The 14,092-nt window shown below is 44.1% G+C and overlaps 2 protein-coding genes across 8 annotated transcripts in view; one reads left to right on the top strand and one right to left on the bottom strand.

Moving 5' to 3' along the window:
* Positions 1-380: 380 nt before the first annotated feature.
* Positions 381-14,092, top strand: part of LYN (LYN proto-oncogene, Src family tyrosine kinase) — a 44,960-nt gene continuing 31,248 nt past the window's right edge. For 2 of the 7 annotated variants that reach the window (XM_081874395.1, XM_081874392.1), the window contains exon 1: positions 381-640. The gene's annotated coding sequence lies outside the window, so the exon portion shown is untranslated. Of the gene's footprint in view, positions 641-1,728; positions 1,829-14,092 lie in introns of those variants that run through there. The other 5 variants (XM_081874393.1, XM_081874390.1, XM_081874391.1 and 2 more) reach the window with 5 other exon arrangements.
* LOC309348643 (kinesin-like protein KIF20A) overlaps positions 11,364-14,092 on the bottom strand; it is a 59,790-nt gene continuing 57,061 nt past the window's right edge. Inside the window, exon 20 of the transcript XR_014159501.1 lies at positions 11,364-11,474. The gene's annotated coding sequence lies outside the window, so the exon portion shown is untranslated. The remainder of the gene's footprint in view (positions 11,475-14,092) is intronic.

Raw genomic sequence — 14,092 nt, 5'->3', positions numbered from 1 at the left:
CTATTCTTATCCCCTCACGCACCCGGTTGCTTCGGTCAGAATAATTACTCCCCACCCACAAGGAAGGCGCGCAGCTGCTTTCCTTGGGTTGACCGAGCTCGGAGCCGCGGGCCGAGTCCCCTCCCCTCCGCCCCCTCCGCGCCGTGGGGCCGGCTGCCCTCAAGAGCCCCGGCTGCGAGCGCGAGAAAGAGCGAGCGAGTTCTCCCGCTCTCGGAGCGGGTGTGTCCGCACTGCCACCGCCCTTGGAGCGCCTCGTCGCCGTGCCGACGGGACCCGCCTTTCGGTTTCCCAGAAAGATTCCCCCCCCGCGCCCGCCATCCCGGCTCCCCCCCCCCCTCGCCGGCCGGCCGGCCACCTTCCCGAGCTGCTATGCAAATTTCCCGGGACCAGGAAGTGAGCGGCGAAGCCTCAGCCCCCGACAGGCTGCGCAAGCCGCCCAAGTTCCTCTCGGCGAGGGAGCCGGACGGGCGCTTGGCAGGAGGCGGCGGCGGCGGCTGGCTGGTTCCCCTCGGGCGCGCTCTCAGTTCCCCTGTGGCCGAGAAAACGGCGCGGCTGCCGGCGAGGCGCTCCCGCCGGGCTCGGGCTCTCTCCGGGCTGAAGCAGCGAGCGTGGACTTCCCAAGCTCGGGACCCCGGGGAAAGTAAGTGGGCTCCCCTCACCCTCTCGGCAAAGCCCCGGCTGGGTGGCGGGAAGGAGCGGCTGGAAGGTGGCTTGGCTTCCCAAGGACGAAGCCTGGCAATTTGAACTTCTCCCGCCGCTTCCGAAGCATTTATGCCGCTTCCCCGCCGCGCTTCGGGCTAATAGCGTCGGGGTTCTTGCTGCTGCTGCTGCTGCTGCCTTTAGCCACGTAGCAAAGTCCTGTTGCCCTGCCGAGAGAAAGCTGAATCTTCGCTGGTTGGTTCCTCATAATTTCCTCCATGAGGAAATCTGTCTAAAAATCTGTGGGTTGCTTTAGTGCAAGGCTGCGGCGTGCCTACTCAAGAGTAAGCCCCATTGAGTTCAGTGGAACTTACTCGCAGGTAAGCGTGCATAGGGTTGCAGGCGACACTGATGTCGCCCAGGGCAGGAGCACCTGGGCTCGTGCTTGGCCAAACCTGTGCGAACGGTGGTGCAGCTCTTCGCCTTGCATTTTGCCAGCCAAACATAACTTTCGCACACGCAAAGAGCCCGGTCCTTTCTTTGGAGGGGGGAGAAAGGCTGCGCGAGATAAGTCCCGAACAAGGGGAAAGAAGGCGTGGCCACAGATTTTTAGATCGATTACAGGAGTATTTCTCTATTCTGAAGTGGCGCGGGGGGTGGAGATCAATGAATAGAGAGCATTGCGGGAGATTGGGATTCCTATCAACCGTGAAGTTTTCTGGGAGGAGGGCTTTGATAAATCCCTTTCTCTCAGCTGCAGCCTTTCGGGCTTTTGTATCATTTTTAGATAACCACCTTGCATAATTCAGCTGCGGTAATACACCAAGGGAGCTTTTATTTTTCACCAATAAGCCCTGAAATCTGATAAATGCTCCTTCCCTCTGTGCGCTCTCTTTTATTAAAATGAAAATTATTAAAGTCCTGTATTGTGAACCATACGCGGAGCACATTTTGTAAAAAGAGGAAGTGTGGTACTAATTGGACAGTGCGCGCGCCTGACCCCTAGAGGAACTTCTATCTGGACCCCAGATTAAAACATGTTACAGTAGTTTAGTTAAAAGGAAGTAGCGTTATTTTCGCAGTGGCTCGCTTTTCCTTTAGCCTGCGGGAAGGGGCGTTTATCCGGCCTATTCTCTCATGTGGTGCTGATGAATTCTTAAGGTCATCTGACTGGTTGTTTTAGTCCTTTGTAAGTACCGCTCACATTTTCCTGCCTTCTTGTTACGATCGGAGTTTGTTTGCTTAAGAAAAAAAAACTTTGGGAACTCATCTGATATTGATGCATTATAATCTATTGTTCCCCACAGGCACTCTGATGACTTTTCTTTTTTGTTAAGCTCTGTTAAGTAATCAAAAGGTTTAGTAAAAGTAAAGCTTGCAATGAATAACCACAAGTGCTAGTGTTTTGTTTTGTTACCATTCATGATTAATTTGTCGGATTTAGAAATCTGGTTGGAACTAAAGTTAACAATTATATAAAAAGGAATCCTAAAGCAAACAGATATAATGCTGGATAAATTAAAGTTTTCATTTGTTTTATTCTAAGCTTCCCCAATTGGTATTTCACAAAGTTGGTATTTTCTCCAAAACCGGAACAGCTGCAAAAATGGCTTCCTGTCTTCTTAGGCACGGAAAAGGGAACCAACCAAATATATGTATTAAGCACTGGTGCCTTGGGAAGCAAAGGCAGGAAACTAAACTGTTTGCTTTGTTTGTTTACCCCAGAGTAGAGAGCATTGTGATATTAAAGTCAATCAGTAATCAGGTCTACACATACTTAGCTGCAACAATGCTACATTATAGGTATCCATAAACTGTTCTCTGAATAGTAAGTAGTCTAGTCCTTGGCTATATAAACGCAATGACTATTGTACAATTTGGGAGTCACATCTAGTAAATGTATTTGCAGAATGATTTGAAATAAATGTTGAAGGCAGTGTAGGCTGGTCTATTAGGGCAAATGGGACTCTGTCTTACCAACCACCCTCAGCCAGGCCTTACCTACCTACCTACTTTCTTAGTTATAATCAGCTTCTTTCTCCTTAGTCTCAGTTTTCCTCCTATAAAACTCAGCAGGGAAGGAAGCAGGATGATGAGAAAACTAGAATGAGTTGCCTCTGCCTACCATTCTCCTGCCTCACCAGTCACAGGAGGCATCAAGTCACTACTGGTTGAAGGAGAGTCATGACAAGATGGGGACTCTGTACACACACTCCATAGAAGACAGAATGATAAAGTGGACACAAAGATTGTGCCAAAAGTCCAAGCAGCATCTTGTGCTGTAGCTCCCCACGGGGTGCCCTCCGTGCTACAGTGGCTGTTGTAGTACAGTGGTACCTCAGGTTACATATGCTTCAGGTTACATACGCTTCAGGTTACAGACTCCGCTAACCCAGAAATAGTTCTTCAGGTTAAGAACTTTGCTTCAGGATGAGAACAGAAATCGGGCTCCGGCGGCACGGCAGCAGCAGGAGGCCCCATTAGTTAAAGTGATGCTTCAGGTTAAGAACAGTTTCAGGTTAAAAACGGATCTCCGGAACGAATTAAGTACTTAACCTGAGGTACCACTGTATGCTGGTTTGAAGTAAAGTACTGAAGAAGAAATAGATCACTGCTTTTGATAAAGTTTTGAATCATGCAGAGTTAATTTAAGGAAGGGATGGCAAATGTGTGTTGCTTTCGTTGGACACAGAGTGGAAAGTTAGTTTTATTCACATTTTAATAAAGAAAGGCTTTGCATATTCATAGCTGGTAGTGACCACATACTTCACCAGAAGAACAGACATTGTCAAAAGGTTTTCTGCTCTAGAAGGGACAATGTACTTACTCTTGACATAAAATGACATACTCTTTTGTGGCATCGCAGAAGTGTATCAAAATATATAGATCTGCTTATTTTTCACCTATGTCAAAATTAATTGCTTTCTTTTTCCATGGCAGTTTTTGTGAGACAAATAATGACTAGCAGCACACTGTGCTTTAGAAGAGCGATTCTTTCAGTCAGCAAAGAGTTAAGAGGTTATGCATAATGGACTTCTAAATAGAAAGTGAGTGTGCTTCCTCAAAATAAAAGTCGATGCTTGTTTAAAGGGTTGCATGTAGAACTAGAGGAATGAACATGGGTTCTAGTTACCTTTGCAAGTGAAATAATTCCTCAGGGGCTTCTGCCAGTGAACTTTTGGCTTCGAACTGGCTTTAATTACTCAGCTGTACTGCAGTGACTTCCCTTTTTTGTATTTCTGGGGACATTTTTCGTTTCCAAATTTCAAGTGAATGACACTTGAGAGGTTTCCGTGCAGCCGTGGTTTGTACAGTCACAACTAAGGTGATTTCATCATGCTTGGAAAGAAACCCCAAGACAAGACAAGGCATCTTACAGTACTTTAAACCAGGAATTGAGAACCTGTGGTCCTTGGGACCTGATTGAACTACAGTTCCCATAATCCCTGACCATGGATTTGCCATGCTGGCTGGGACTAATAACAGTTGGAGTCTTAACAACATCTGACTACCTACTATTTAATGCATGGCTGCACTGTTGAGTCAACTTATTTTGTCAAAAGAACCTTAAGCTATCATACATGGGGGCTACTGTTGGCTCATGGGACTTGATACAAAAGAAGTTTCCATGCTTTTAATAGCTGTGTAGCAGCTTTTAATAATATTTATATATAACACAGGTATAGCCAACATGGTGACCTCCATTTGTTGGACTCCAACTCCCATCATCCCTAGCCACTGGCCATGCTGGCTGGAGCTGATGGGAATTGGAGTCCAATATCACATGGAGGCTATATCTGACAATGTGTAATATATAATTCCAGTATTTCAATATGAGCAGGAAAATGAGAGTACCCCTAAACATTTTTTTAGAACAAAAGCACTGTATAAACAAAAGCACTATATATTGAGGTACCTGCCAAAGTGACAACTTCTATACATCTTGCCTGTCTTCCTTTCTATCTGTTTACCCAGGCAGCTGTTTACCATTTGTGCACTTGCCATGCTCTAGTACTTTGAGACTGCAATCTTACACCTACTGAAGTGGAAGTAAACCCCACTGAACTCAATGTGTCTTACTTCTGAGTAGACATGTAGCAGATGACACTTCTAATACAATTCCACAGAGTGGCTGAGGCAACCCAGCCAGATGTGTGGGGTATAAATAAAGTAGTATTATAAAGTATTATTATTATTTTATTCTACTGCTTCAAACATTTGGTCAGTTGTTGTACTATCATCTGGTAGAGTGCATGTTCTGTTGAAGGGACTGTTCCACTACCCGTTTGCTAAAGATGGTGCCACAGTTCCTTTTGTTGAGGTTTCATTATTTCATGCAGGAAGTCTGTTTTTTAAAAAATAATTTCTTTCAGCTACATTGGGATTAGAAGGCTGAATAATTTTGAGGGAGTGCTATGAGCTCCCTGTTCTCCAGTAGTTTCTCTTCCCCCTCCGCAGGGGATCGTTTCCCCAAAAGAAGACAAACGCAAAGAGAAAACACAAACACTTCTCTGCTTTTCCAAGGCAGGGGTGAGGTGGGGAAAGTCTAGATCAGAATCAATAGAATTAATAATGAAATATATTGAATTTACAACATGCAGTTCCAAAAATACCATAAATGCCATTTAATTAAAGCTTACAGTACCAAACTGCACAGGTGTTTTTTTAAATATATATATCGGTATATATAAAATCACAGATCCGGTTCTTGCCAGAACTGCAGGAATGTTGATGCAAGGCATCAGTTGTCATGGGTCTTCATTTTTATTTTACATAGGATGATGACAAAACACCTAAGAAATCTGCTTTTCATGATAACGCACCAAGGGATGTCCTCTAGGGAACCGTTCTGCATATAGTCGCTGTGTTGGTGACTGCAGCACTATGACTCCTCTTTCTTTCCTTACTTTCTTTCTTCACTTTTCAGTGATGATTGTTTTAGTTTGGGAGAGGAAAGGAAACTACGTAGCTAGAGTTACATGCATGCTTATGAGCTGATCCCAACTCTGATGATAACATGATATTATGCATGCACTTCTATTTTCATTCACAGGATGTCTGTCCTGCCTTTCTCCAGATAGTCTCAAAACAGCTTACATTGCAAAGCACTAAAATACAATAACCAACACACATAAAACAGCACATAAAAATAGATAAAATGTAGTCGGCAATTAAAAGCCCTAATAGAGACAGCACTAAAGGCGATTGAAAGGATCTCTGATCCATAGAAATTTATTAAATGTACAAGGGAACAGAATGAGCTTTGCCTGGTGCCTAAAAGCTAGCAAGCAAGAGATGTTGTAGCTTAAACCTTCCCACTGGAGTCGATGGAGATCCCGAAATGAAAGCTTCCCTGCACATCACCTTCTATATCTCTCCATCCCCCTTTCCCCTGGGATTTCATGTCAGCTAAACATTTTCTATTATGCTACTACTTCACATAGTGGTAGTGGTACCACCCCATGCTGGCCGATGTGACTAGAATCCCTATATTTCACCACTAGTGGATAAAGTGGGGGGAGGATGCTATGTTGTAGGCCTGGCCCCCCAGAGAGGCTCTATGAGAGTTCATTCTCTGGTCTGCTCCTGTTACTGTGATTATGGTATTGTTCTCTAGTTTGGGAGGCCTGGTTTCAACTCCAAGCTTGTTTCCAGTAGATTCCCCAAAAAGTAGGTTTTGCATTGTGGAGGCCACAATTTTATCTCCATAGGGTACATATTGAGCCCAAACCTCTTTTACCCATTGCTTACCTTTCTCTCCTGCCTCCAGCAACCTTGTTGCTGAAGACTTCATTCTTGTACAAATGGCTTCCTTCCCTTTACTTTGCAAAAAGCTAGTTCTCCTCCCACAGGCACCCGGCATGTTCTATTTAGTATTGTTAGTGTTTACTGTGTGGAATCACTGGCACCAAAACAGGAATTGAACCCTTTTCCTGAGAAGCTTCTGGGTTCTACCTGTATATGCCTTCTGCTTGCTGGGGCCTCTGGTGGAGGAAGCTGAGTTTTCTGTTCCTGGTTGGGTGGCAACTTAGAAATACTAGGTAACAGAAATAGATCTCAACACAGCAGAGACGGCTATAACCAGGTGACCTTTGTGCCTGCTCAGTCCAGGTGCTGTTGTAGGTCAACTTTGAGGATTCTGAGAAAGAGAACCTATCCAGTTGATGCCTACACAAAACCCTACATGTACACTGTAAAGAAATATAAATTTTACCACCACCCCTCCTCCTCCCCGCATTCTTCTTGACCTTATACTTGACCTTATACTGTACTCTACACTAATGTCTCATAACAAATGTAACTGATCTATAGGAAACCTGAACTGTACAACCTGAAAAATGAGACAAGGCATGTACTTTTGAAAACCAAGAAAATCTTTAATAAAAAATATATATTATTTAGGATTCTGCTTTCCCTTCTTAATGTTCTTTATCTTTAAACTTGGTCCTTCACATAGAGGGCTGTGTTTTTTGCCAGCCCTTCAGATAAAGGATTGTCACTTGTAAAAAAAGGACACACACGCACCTTTATTTCTGGGAGCATAGTTGTGCACTGTGTGTGAGATGGGTGTGCTGCTATGGTGCTTCTGTTATCACCATGTGCTGTTGACTGGTGGCATGCATGCATAGCTAATGTGCAGATGTCCTCAGCATGCAACGTTTTTAACAAGCTGCTGTCTTGTGGGGGTGTTGTTAGTTTTTGTTTCCACAGGTTTTGAGTTGTTTGTTCTGCTGCTCTAAGTTTGTACAACACTCTTCCCCACTCCCCACCACCCCCACGTCATGTATTGATATGATAGCTTGCACACTGGAAAAAGCAAATTGGTGGCCATCAACTGCCAGTGTGCAATATTCATGGAAAGTGGGAAGAGGGAAGGCAGGCATCATAAAGATGCTGTGTGCTACTGCCAGACCTGTGTTTCTTTACCAACAGTGAAATGCAAGGGTGGGGAACCTGTGGTTCTCCTGATGTTCTGGATTATCACTTGCATCATTCCTGACCATTGGCTTTTGTGTCTGGGGCTTATGGAATTGGAGTCCAAACATCCAGCGGGACCCAGATTAGGTAGGGAAGGCTGATGTAGAGCAATGGAACGGACTTTCTCAAAAGATGGTGGGCTTTCCTTCATTGGAAATCTTAAAGCAGAAGTTGGCTGGTCATCTGGCATGGATGCTTTAACTGAGATTCTTTCATTGCAGGGGATTGAACTTGATGACCCTTGGGGTCCCTTCCAACTCTATGATTCTGTGAATGGTGTTCTGAGCAGCTTTGTCAATGTATGCTAGCTATTACCAGTTTATTCTTTAAAATAGCCTGCAGCCAGGCTGGACTCCATCCTCCAGTTGTAGTTCAAAACATTTGGAGGGCACCAGGATGAACATAGGAAGTGGCTGCTGGATCAGGCCAATGGCCCATCTGGTCCAGCAACCTGTTCTCAGTGGCCAACCAGATGCCTGTGGGGACTTGCAAGTAGGAGACCTGGGCACAAGAACACACTCCCTTTCTGTGGTATCCAGAAGCTGGTATTCAGAAGCGTCTGACAGTGGAGGTAGAACACACCTGATATAGCTAATAGTCATTAAAAAAGACTGCTCTCAAGTTTTAGAGTCTAAAATAGGGTTGGGGAATCGGGTATTACCAAATTCTTATTTCCCCAGTGCTATTTTTCTAGAAAAAGCCGTGCCAGGACTCACCTTGTTCTCTTATAATGGCAGTGGCACTCACCTGAGAGATGCTGGAACGGAATTTTGGCTGAAAAAAGCCCTGCCCCTAGCCATTGTGGCTCAAATTTGAGGTGCGGGTGGGGCAGGGCTCGTAAGCTACCACATATCAACTCAAGGGAGGTGACTTCAATCCTGTTTTTTTCAGGGATTGGCTGCTTGATGAAATTATCCAAGAGGGACTCAGTTGTGCAGCTTATGCAGCACTAGCTCATAGCCAGTGACTCAAGCCTGCTTTCTGCAGGGATCAACTGTGGGGAACTCATTTGTGCAGCTGAGTCACCCATGTCCAAACTGGGACCCATGCTGGGCTAAATTTGGTCTGCAGACTGGAGGTTTCCCACCCCTTTAGAATATTCTAAAAGAAAAGTGAAAGATACTATGATACATAGGGTGCTAAGGTGTGTGTGTGTTCACACAGTAGCTCTGTTACTCTAGTAAAGCTTTGATAGCTTTCATAATGTACATCTCTGGTGATCTGAAGATTTAATGTATTAGTATGTTATGTTTTTGTAAATGTCAAATCTGTGACAGTAGTTAAAAATGCTACTTCATGGGTGTAGCCAGGGGGTGCAGGCAGCGGGGCAGCTCCCCCCCATCAAGTAAATAAATAAAAATACTTAACTGACTAATTGAATTACAGATAACTTGGTTCTGCCCCCAAAAAACCAAAAAGCCTGCCCCCCCTTAAAATAACCTTTATGTTTTAGGCTGTTTATTGTATGCACTTCACATCCATCAATCCTGCTCTTACGCAGATATCCCATTCAGAATTCTCTGGTGAATCATCTGCTACCAGGCAAATATCTCGGCTCCCCCCACCTCCAATGATAGGGCTCAAAGCGTGACTCCAAACCACCTGACTCCACTATCTGTTTCAGGGATGGGGAATCTGTGGCTTCCACATGGGAACTGAAGTTTGTTAAGCATTCTGGTTTTGCCTGCAGAGTCTGGATTCAGAAAATCTCTCCCAGACTACCACTACACCTAAGTCCCTCTGGTTCTATGCAACTTAGACAACATTTTAAAAGAGAGTAAATGTTGAGCTTGGAAAGCCCTCTGAGTTAAATAAGAGGTGTGTAGACTTCTAGTCTGTGTAGAATAAAACATATGGAAAGTGTGCATTGATTGGATCTTCTGAATGGAATCTACGTTCACATGTAACTTTTGGGCATGCAGTTTCTCATACTTATGAACCTATAGCTTTGTAGAGATACAGAAGGTAGCACACCAGTGTTTTCTTAGTACATAAGAATCTTATACTGGGTAGGAGCTTCAGTTGAACACAAGTCTTCTCTGCCTTGGGCTTACTGTACCTCTATTATGCCATTTCCCCCCAGGCTTGGTACCCAATATATGTATTTTTAAATTGAGATATTGGCAATTGAACCTAAACATTTCTAGTTTTGAGCTATAGTTCCTCCTGTGTGACTATTAATCCCATAAGAATTTAAGAAGAGCTCTGCAGGATCACACCCAAAGCCCATCTGTTCCATCATCCTGTGCCTCATAGAGACTTACCACATTTTATCCATACCATCCATAATTATGTTTACCTGTACCACAACCCTTTTTACTGTGCTCCCCCACCAAAAAATAAAAAGCCCAAAACATTGAGGATGAATGCGTAGGATGACTTGCCCCAGCCCCCTGATCATTTGGGTTGCCTTTTTATTCACGTTTTCTAGTTCTACATTATCCAGAGTTGTCATTCGTATTCCACTTGTAGTCACACTACATGTTTATGGAAAGGCCTTGGGCAGTTTTGTTTTTCATCCTTTTCATAATGGTACCTAACATGGAATTAGCCCTGCCCCCCCAATGAAGCTCAGTCTGCCTTTGAGAAGTTTCTTGTTCAATCTATATCAGCCCTTGACAAGATTGTATTGTTTTCTTCCTGCCTTCTCTTAGTCGCTGAGGTTTATTACTGAGTGCAGACATGTGGATGTCATGTCATGTTTCCCATAACAATGTTATGTTGTTGCATTTTGCTAAAACATTTGTTTTAGAGAAATGCAACAATAAATTGTTGCCATTGAATAGAGTTTAGCAATATATTGGGGCTAGAAGAATACATTTTCTTTGGAATCTCCAGCCATCTCTGATAACTGCAGGTTACAAGAGATGCCTTTTTGCCAAGTCTCTTCCACCTCAGACTTTCTGTTTAAGTGATTTATTTGCAAAATGAAGGTGGGAAGCATAGGTTGAGAGATGCTGGAGATTCAGATGAGGAGCAAAAGTTCTTGCCATGAACAGGAAGGAGGAAGTGAAGAAATCTATATTTGGAGCTCAACCAAGCTGATGGATGCAGAATTGGTAAAGCAATATAGTCCAGCCCTCCCACAAGGTCTGAGGGACAGTGGACCGGCCCCCTGCTGAAAAAGTTTGCTGACCCCTGCTCTATTTCATTGTTGAATGTCCCAGAAAGTTGTCCCCATGGACATTGACTGTTTATTGCAACGCTCAACTATAGATAGACAGGAAGTAGCTAACAGTTTCCATAGGCGTGTCTAGTACTGCCCCAGACAGACGTGAATCTCCTACGATGCTACTTACTTTCATCTTGCGTACCTCCAATGTACATTGGTTGCCTATAGTTGAAGCACATAAACCTCATCTGGCTTGATGTGTGATGCTAGTGAGGAAAGGGTTTAGAAAACGGTAGAAACTGAATGAACAATATTTATTAAAGTATTTGTATACCACTGTGTGAGGGCAGCCACATGCTCCTCAGCCAAGCAGGTTAAAGAAAAGGAGGGAGTAACAAGCTGTATCGGCGCCTGGCCCCCTCCATCATTTGATTAATGCATTTTTATCTACATCTGACTCCGGTCAAGTGTTGAAGGCAGGACGGAAGAGAAGTGTGGGGAACAACCAACTGCTGGGATGTAATGGGTGGGACAGACATGTGAATGACAGACTCCATCATGTCTAGTTGTGACTTCCATTTAATGAATAAGGAACAGTCTCATGAGCAGCCTCTTGCCCCATTGCCTGCTGCCTCTTTTTTCCCTTCCTGTTGCTCCCATGCACACACCCAGCACATGCAGTTGTTTCATCTGTGTCTTTTGCTGCATTTGCAGATTCCAGTCTTTAGCAACTTTCACTTCACTCCTGCACAAGTACAAGAACAGAAAGTAAACTATGATATTCAAAGGCCTCCCCCTTTCTTTGTCTGCAATAAGCAGCTCACAAGAAATATTTCTGGGAAGAGTGGGAAAGCATCTACAAAAACTTGAACAACTAAGTAAGCAGGCACCTCTCTTAACCCAGGCTTCCCACCTATAAGGCTACCTGAGAGAATTCAACAAGGAGCACCAGAGAGTGGCACTTCTCACAGTTGACCACAGGGCTGGCCCAAAACATTTTGGTACCTGAGGCAAACTACAAAATGGTGTCCCCTCTCCCCACCAAGGAATAAGGGGTGAGTAAAGATCTACATCAGGAACAAGGACAGACTGCATTGTGATCTGTGGCCCCTATGGATTCTGCCACCTGAGGCGCTTGCCTCACCTGATGTGTGGACCGGCCCTGGTTGACCAAGTTTATCACTTTTACTCAACTGTCATGCATGCAACACTTGCAAGCCCTTCCCCTCCAAGTGATAGTTTAAAATAGGAAAGCACTAAGAAGAAAAACAAGTTGCCTTATTATTATTAGCATATTACTTACTTTGTTTCACACACTAACTTCCTGACAAAATAAATAACCTGAATGAGAGTGGGTTCTTTCATCAGGCCTGCCTTAGCCTGAACCCTCCAGACAGAAGGTGTCAGTTTCTTGTCCACCAATAGTTTTCTTCTTAAGCCTTATTTTATTTCCCTTCCCTGAACTACATTGTATAGCACCTATTTGTTGAGCTTTGCTTAGTGTTCTGCGAGGATAGGGCCCATTCAGGTGTCTTCTTTATTGTGCATTCATGATGATTTGTGCTCATGATCGTAATGTGGTGATTATAGATGTTCCTGCTTTCAATACTGTTTGCCCCTGCCAGTGTTAGAAACTGAGGTATGAAAGCAAGGAGCTTAAATGGCACATTAAACCTAGGTTATGGGCGTAACAACGGAATGTCTAGGCGCGCTTTTTTTATAACAAGAATACAAAGCTGAAAGTGTATGAACTGCAGTTAAAATATTATGTTAATTTTTCACATGGTCTAGTCCTTCCCCCCCCCCACCGATATTCTTAAGAAGGTCTCTTCTTCAGTCTTCAGAGAGTAGATGGAAGTGGGGGCAGAATAAGGTCCTCCTTTCCTTCCACTCTGCAGTTTTAATCTGAAATCTTTGGCGCAGTACTGTGCCCAGAGTTCATAAACTGCTTGTGCTAATAAAAATGTGCCTACAACAATGGGAGTTTTGAACACTGGCCCCTGCAACCACTTTGAGAAGTCACACTTCTTCATCTCCAAACAGTGCATGCCTCATAGCTTCCTGCTGAAATCCAGTTGCTTTTCTATACCACAAATGTTTCGGGGGTTTGTTTTTGTTCATATTTTGTTGTGGTATAGCACTAAGGTGCCCCTCCAGACAGCAGTAATGTAATATTGAGGAAGCACCTTAGAACACTTAATAAAGCAGAATTATGTGTGGAGCATCTGGTATAAATTCACCCCTAGGGCACTACTGTATTATTACAGTGGTGCCCCGCAAGACGAATGCCTCGCAAGATGGAAAACTCGCTAGACGAAAGAGTTTTCCGTTTTGGAGGTGCTTCGCAAAACAAATTTCCTATGGGCTTGCTTCGCAAGACGAAAATGTCTTGCGAGTTCCTGCGGGTTTTTTTCACCTCCCCCCCCTTTTTCTAAGCCGCTTATCCGCTAAGCTGATAAGCTGCTAAAAGCCGCTAAACTGCTAATAGCGCTAATCCACTAAGCCGTCAATGGGCTTGCTTCGCAAGACGAAAAAACCGCTAGACGAAGAGAGTCGCGGAACGGATTCTTTTCATCTTGCGAGGCACCACTGTACTTCAATGACATATTACAGAATACACTAACAAAAAAACCACCAGGCTGGAGGGGCCCATATGTGCAAAGATAGCTTCATACCCCACCCTCACTTGAACACAGAGTACACCGTACTGTATTCCTCCACTGGAAAAAAAAAGCAGAGTGATGACAGATCTGTTGGCTTTAAGAAACGGGCAAGTTACTCCCCTTGCCCTGGGCTAGGAGATCAGATAAGCTGAAGTGTATTGCTGAGAGGGTCAATTGGTTACGCAGGCAGTTAAGTGGTGCATGCAAGTACACCATGCATTTGTTGCAATCTTTGCTAATGCAACAGGATAATTAGTGCTCACTAACTATGCCTTTAGGGAAGGGAGTCAGTCATAAAGGGAAATGACTCAAAAAATGTTAGTTCTTGAAATAGGGAAGTACACAGCTTTTAGGAGCCTCGGGCCTTTAGAGCCTATTCCCCCACCATCTTCCACCCAGACAAAAAATGTCAGATGCCTTTTCGAGTTGTGAAACTCAAACTACAGTAGTACTATATTAATGGGCTGGTAAAGGACTCCTGTCTGAAATCCTGGAGAACCGTGGCTAGTTACCAGTGGTCTCAGTACCTGATCCTACGGCTTGACTTGCTATAAGGCAGCTTCTTGTCTTCTTATGAAATGCATGATCAACTTTGGTGATAACATAACCTACAGCATAAGCCTGTTCAGTATTTGATGAGAGAACACTTGCCGTGTTGACCTACCACTTTGTGGCTTAGCACAGGAATTATATAATTTAA

Source organism: Podarcis erhardii (assembly GCF_964252035.2).
Source record: "Podarcis erhardii genome assembly, chromosome: 8".
Lineage (NCBI taxonomy): Eukaryota > Metazoa > Chordata > Lepidosauria > Squamata > Lacertidae > Podarcis > Podarcis erhardii.
Note: the sequence above shows the minus strand (reverse complement) of the source record. Positions and strands in the feature narration are given on the sequence as shown.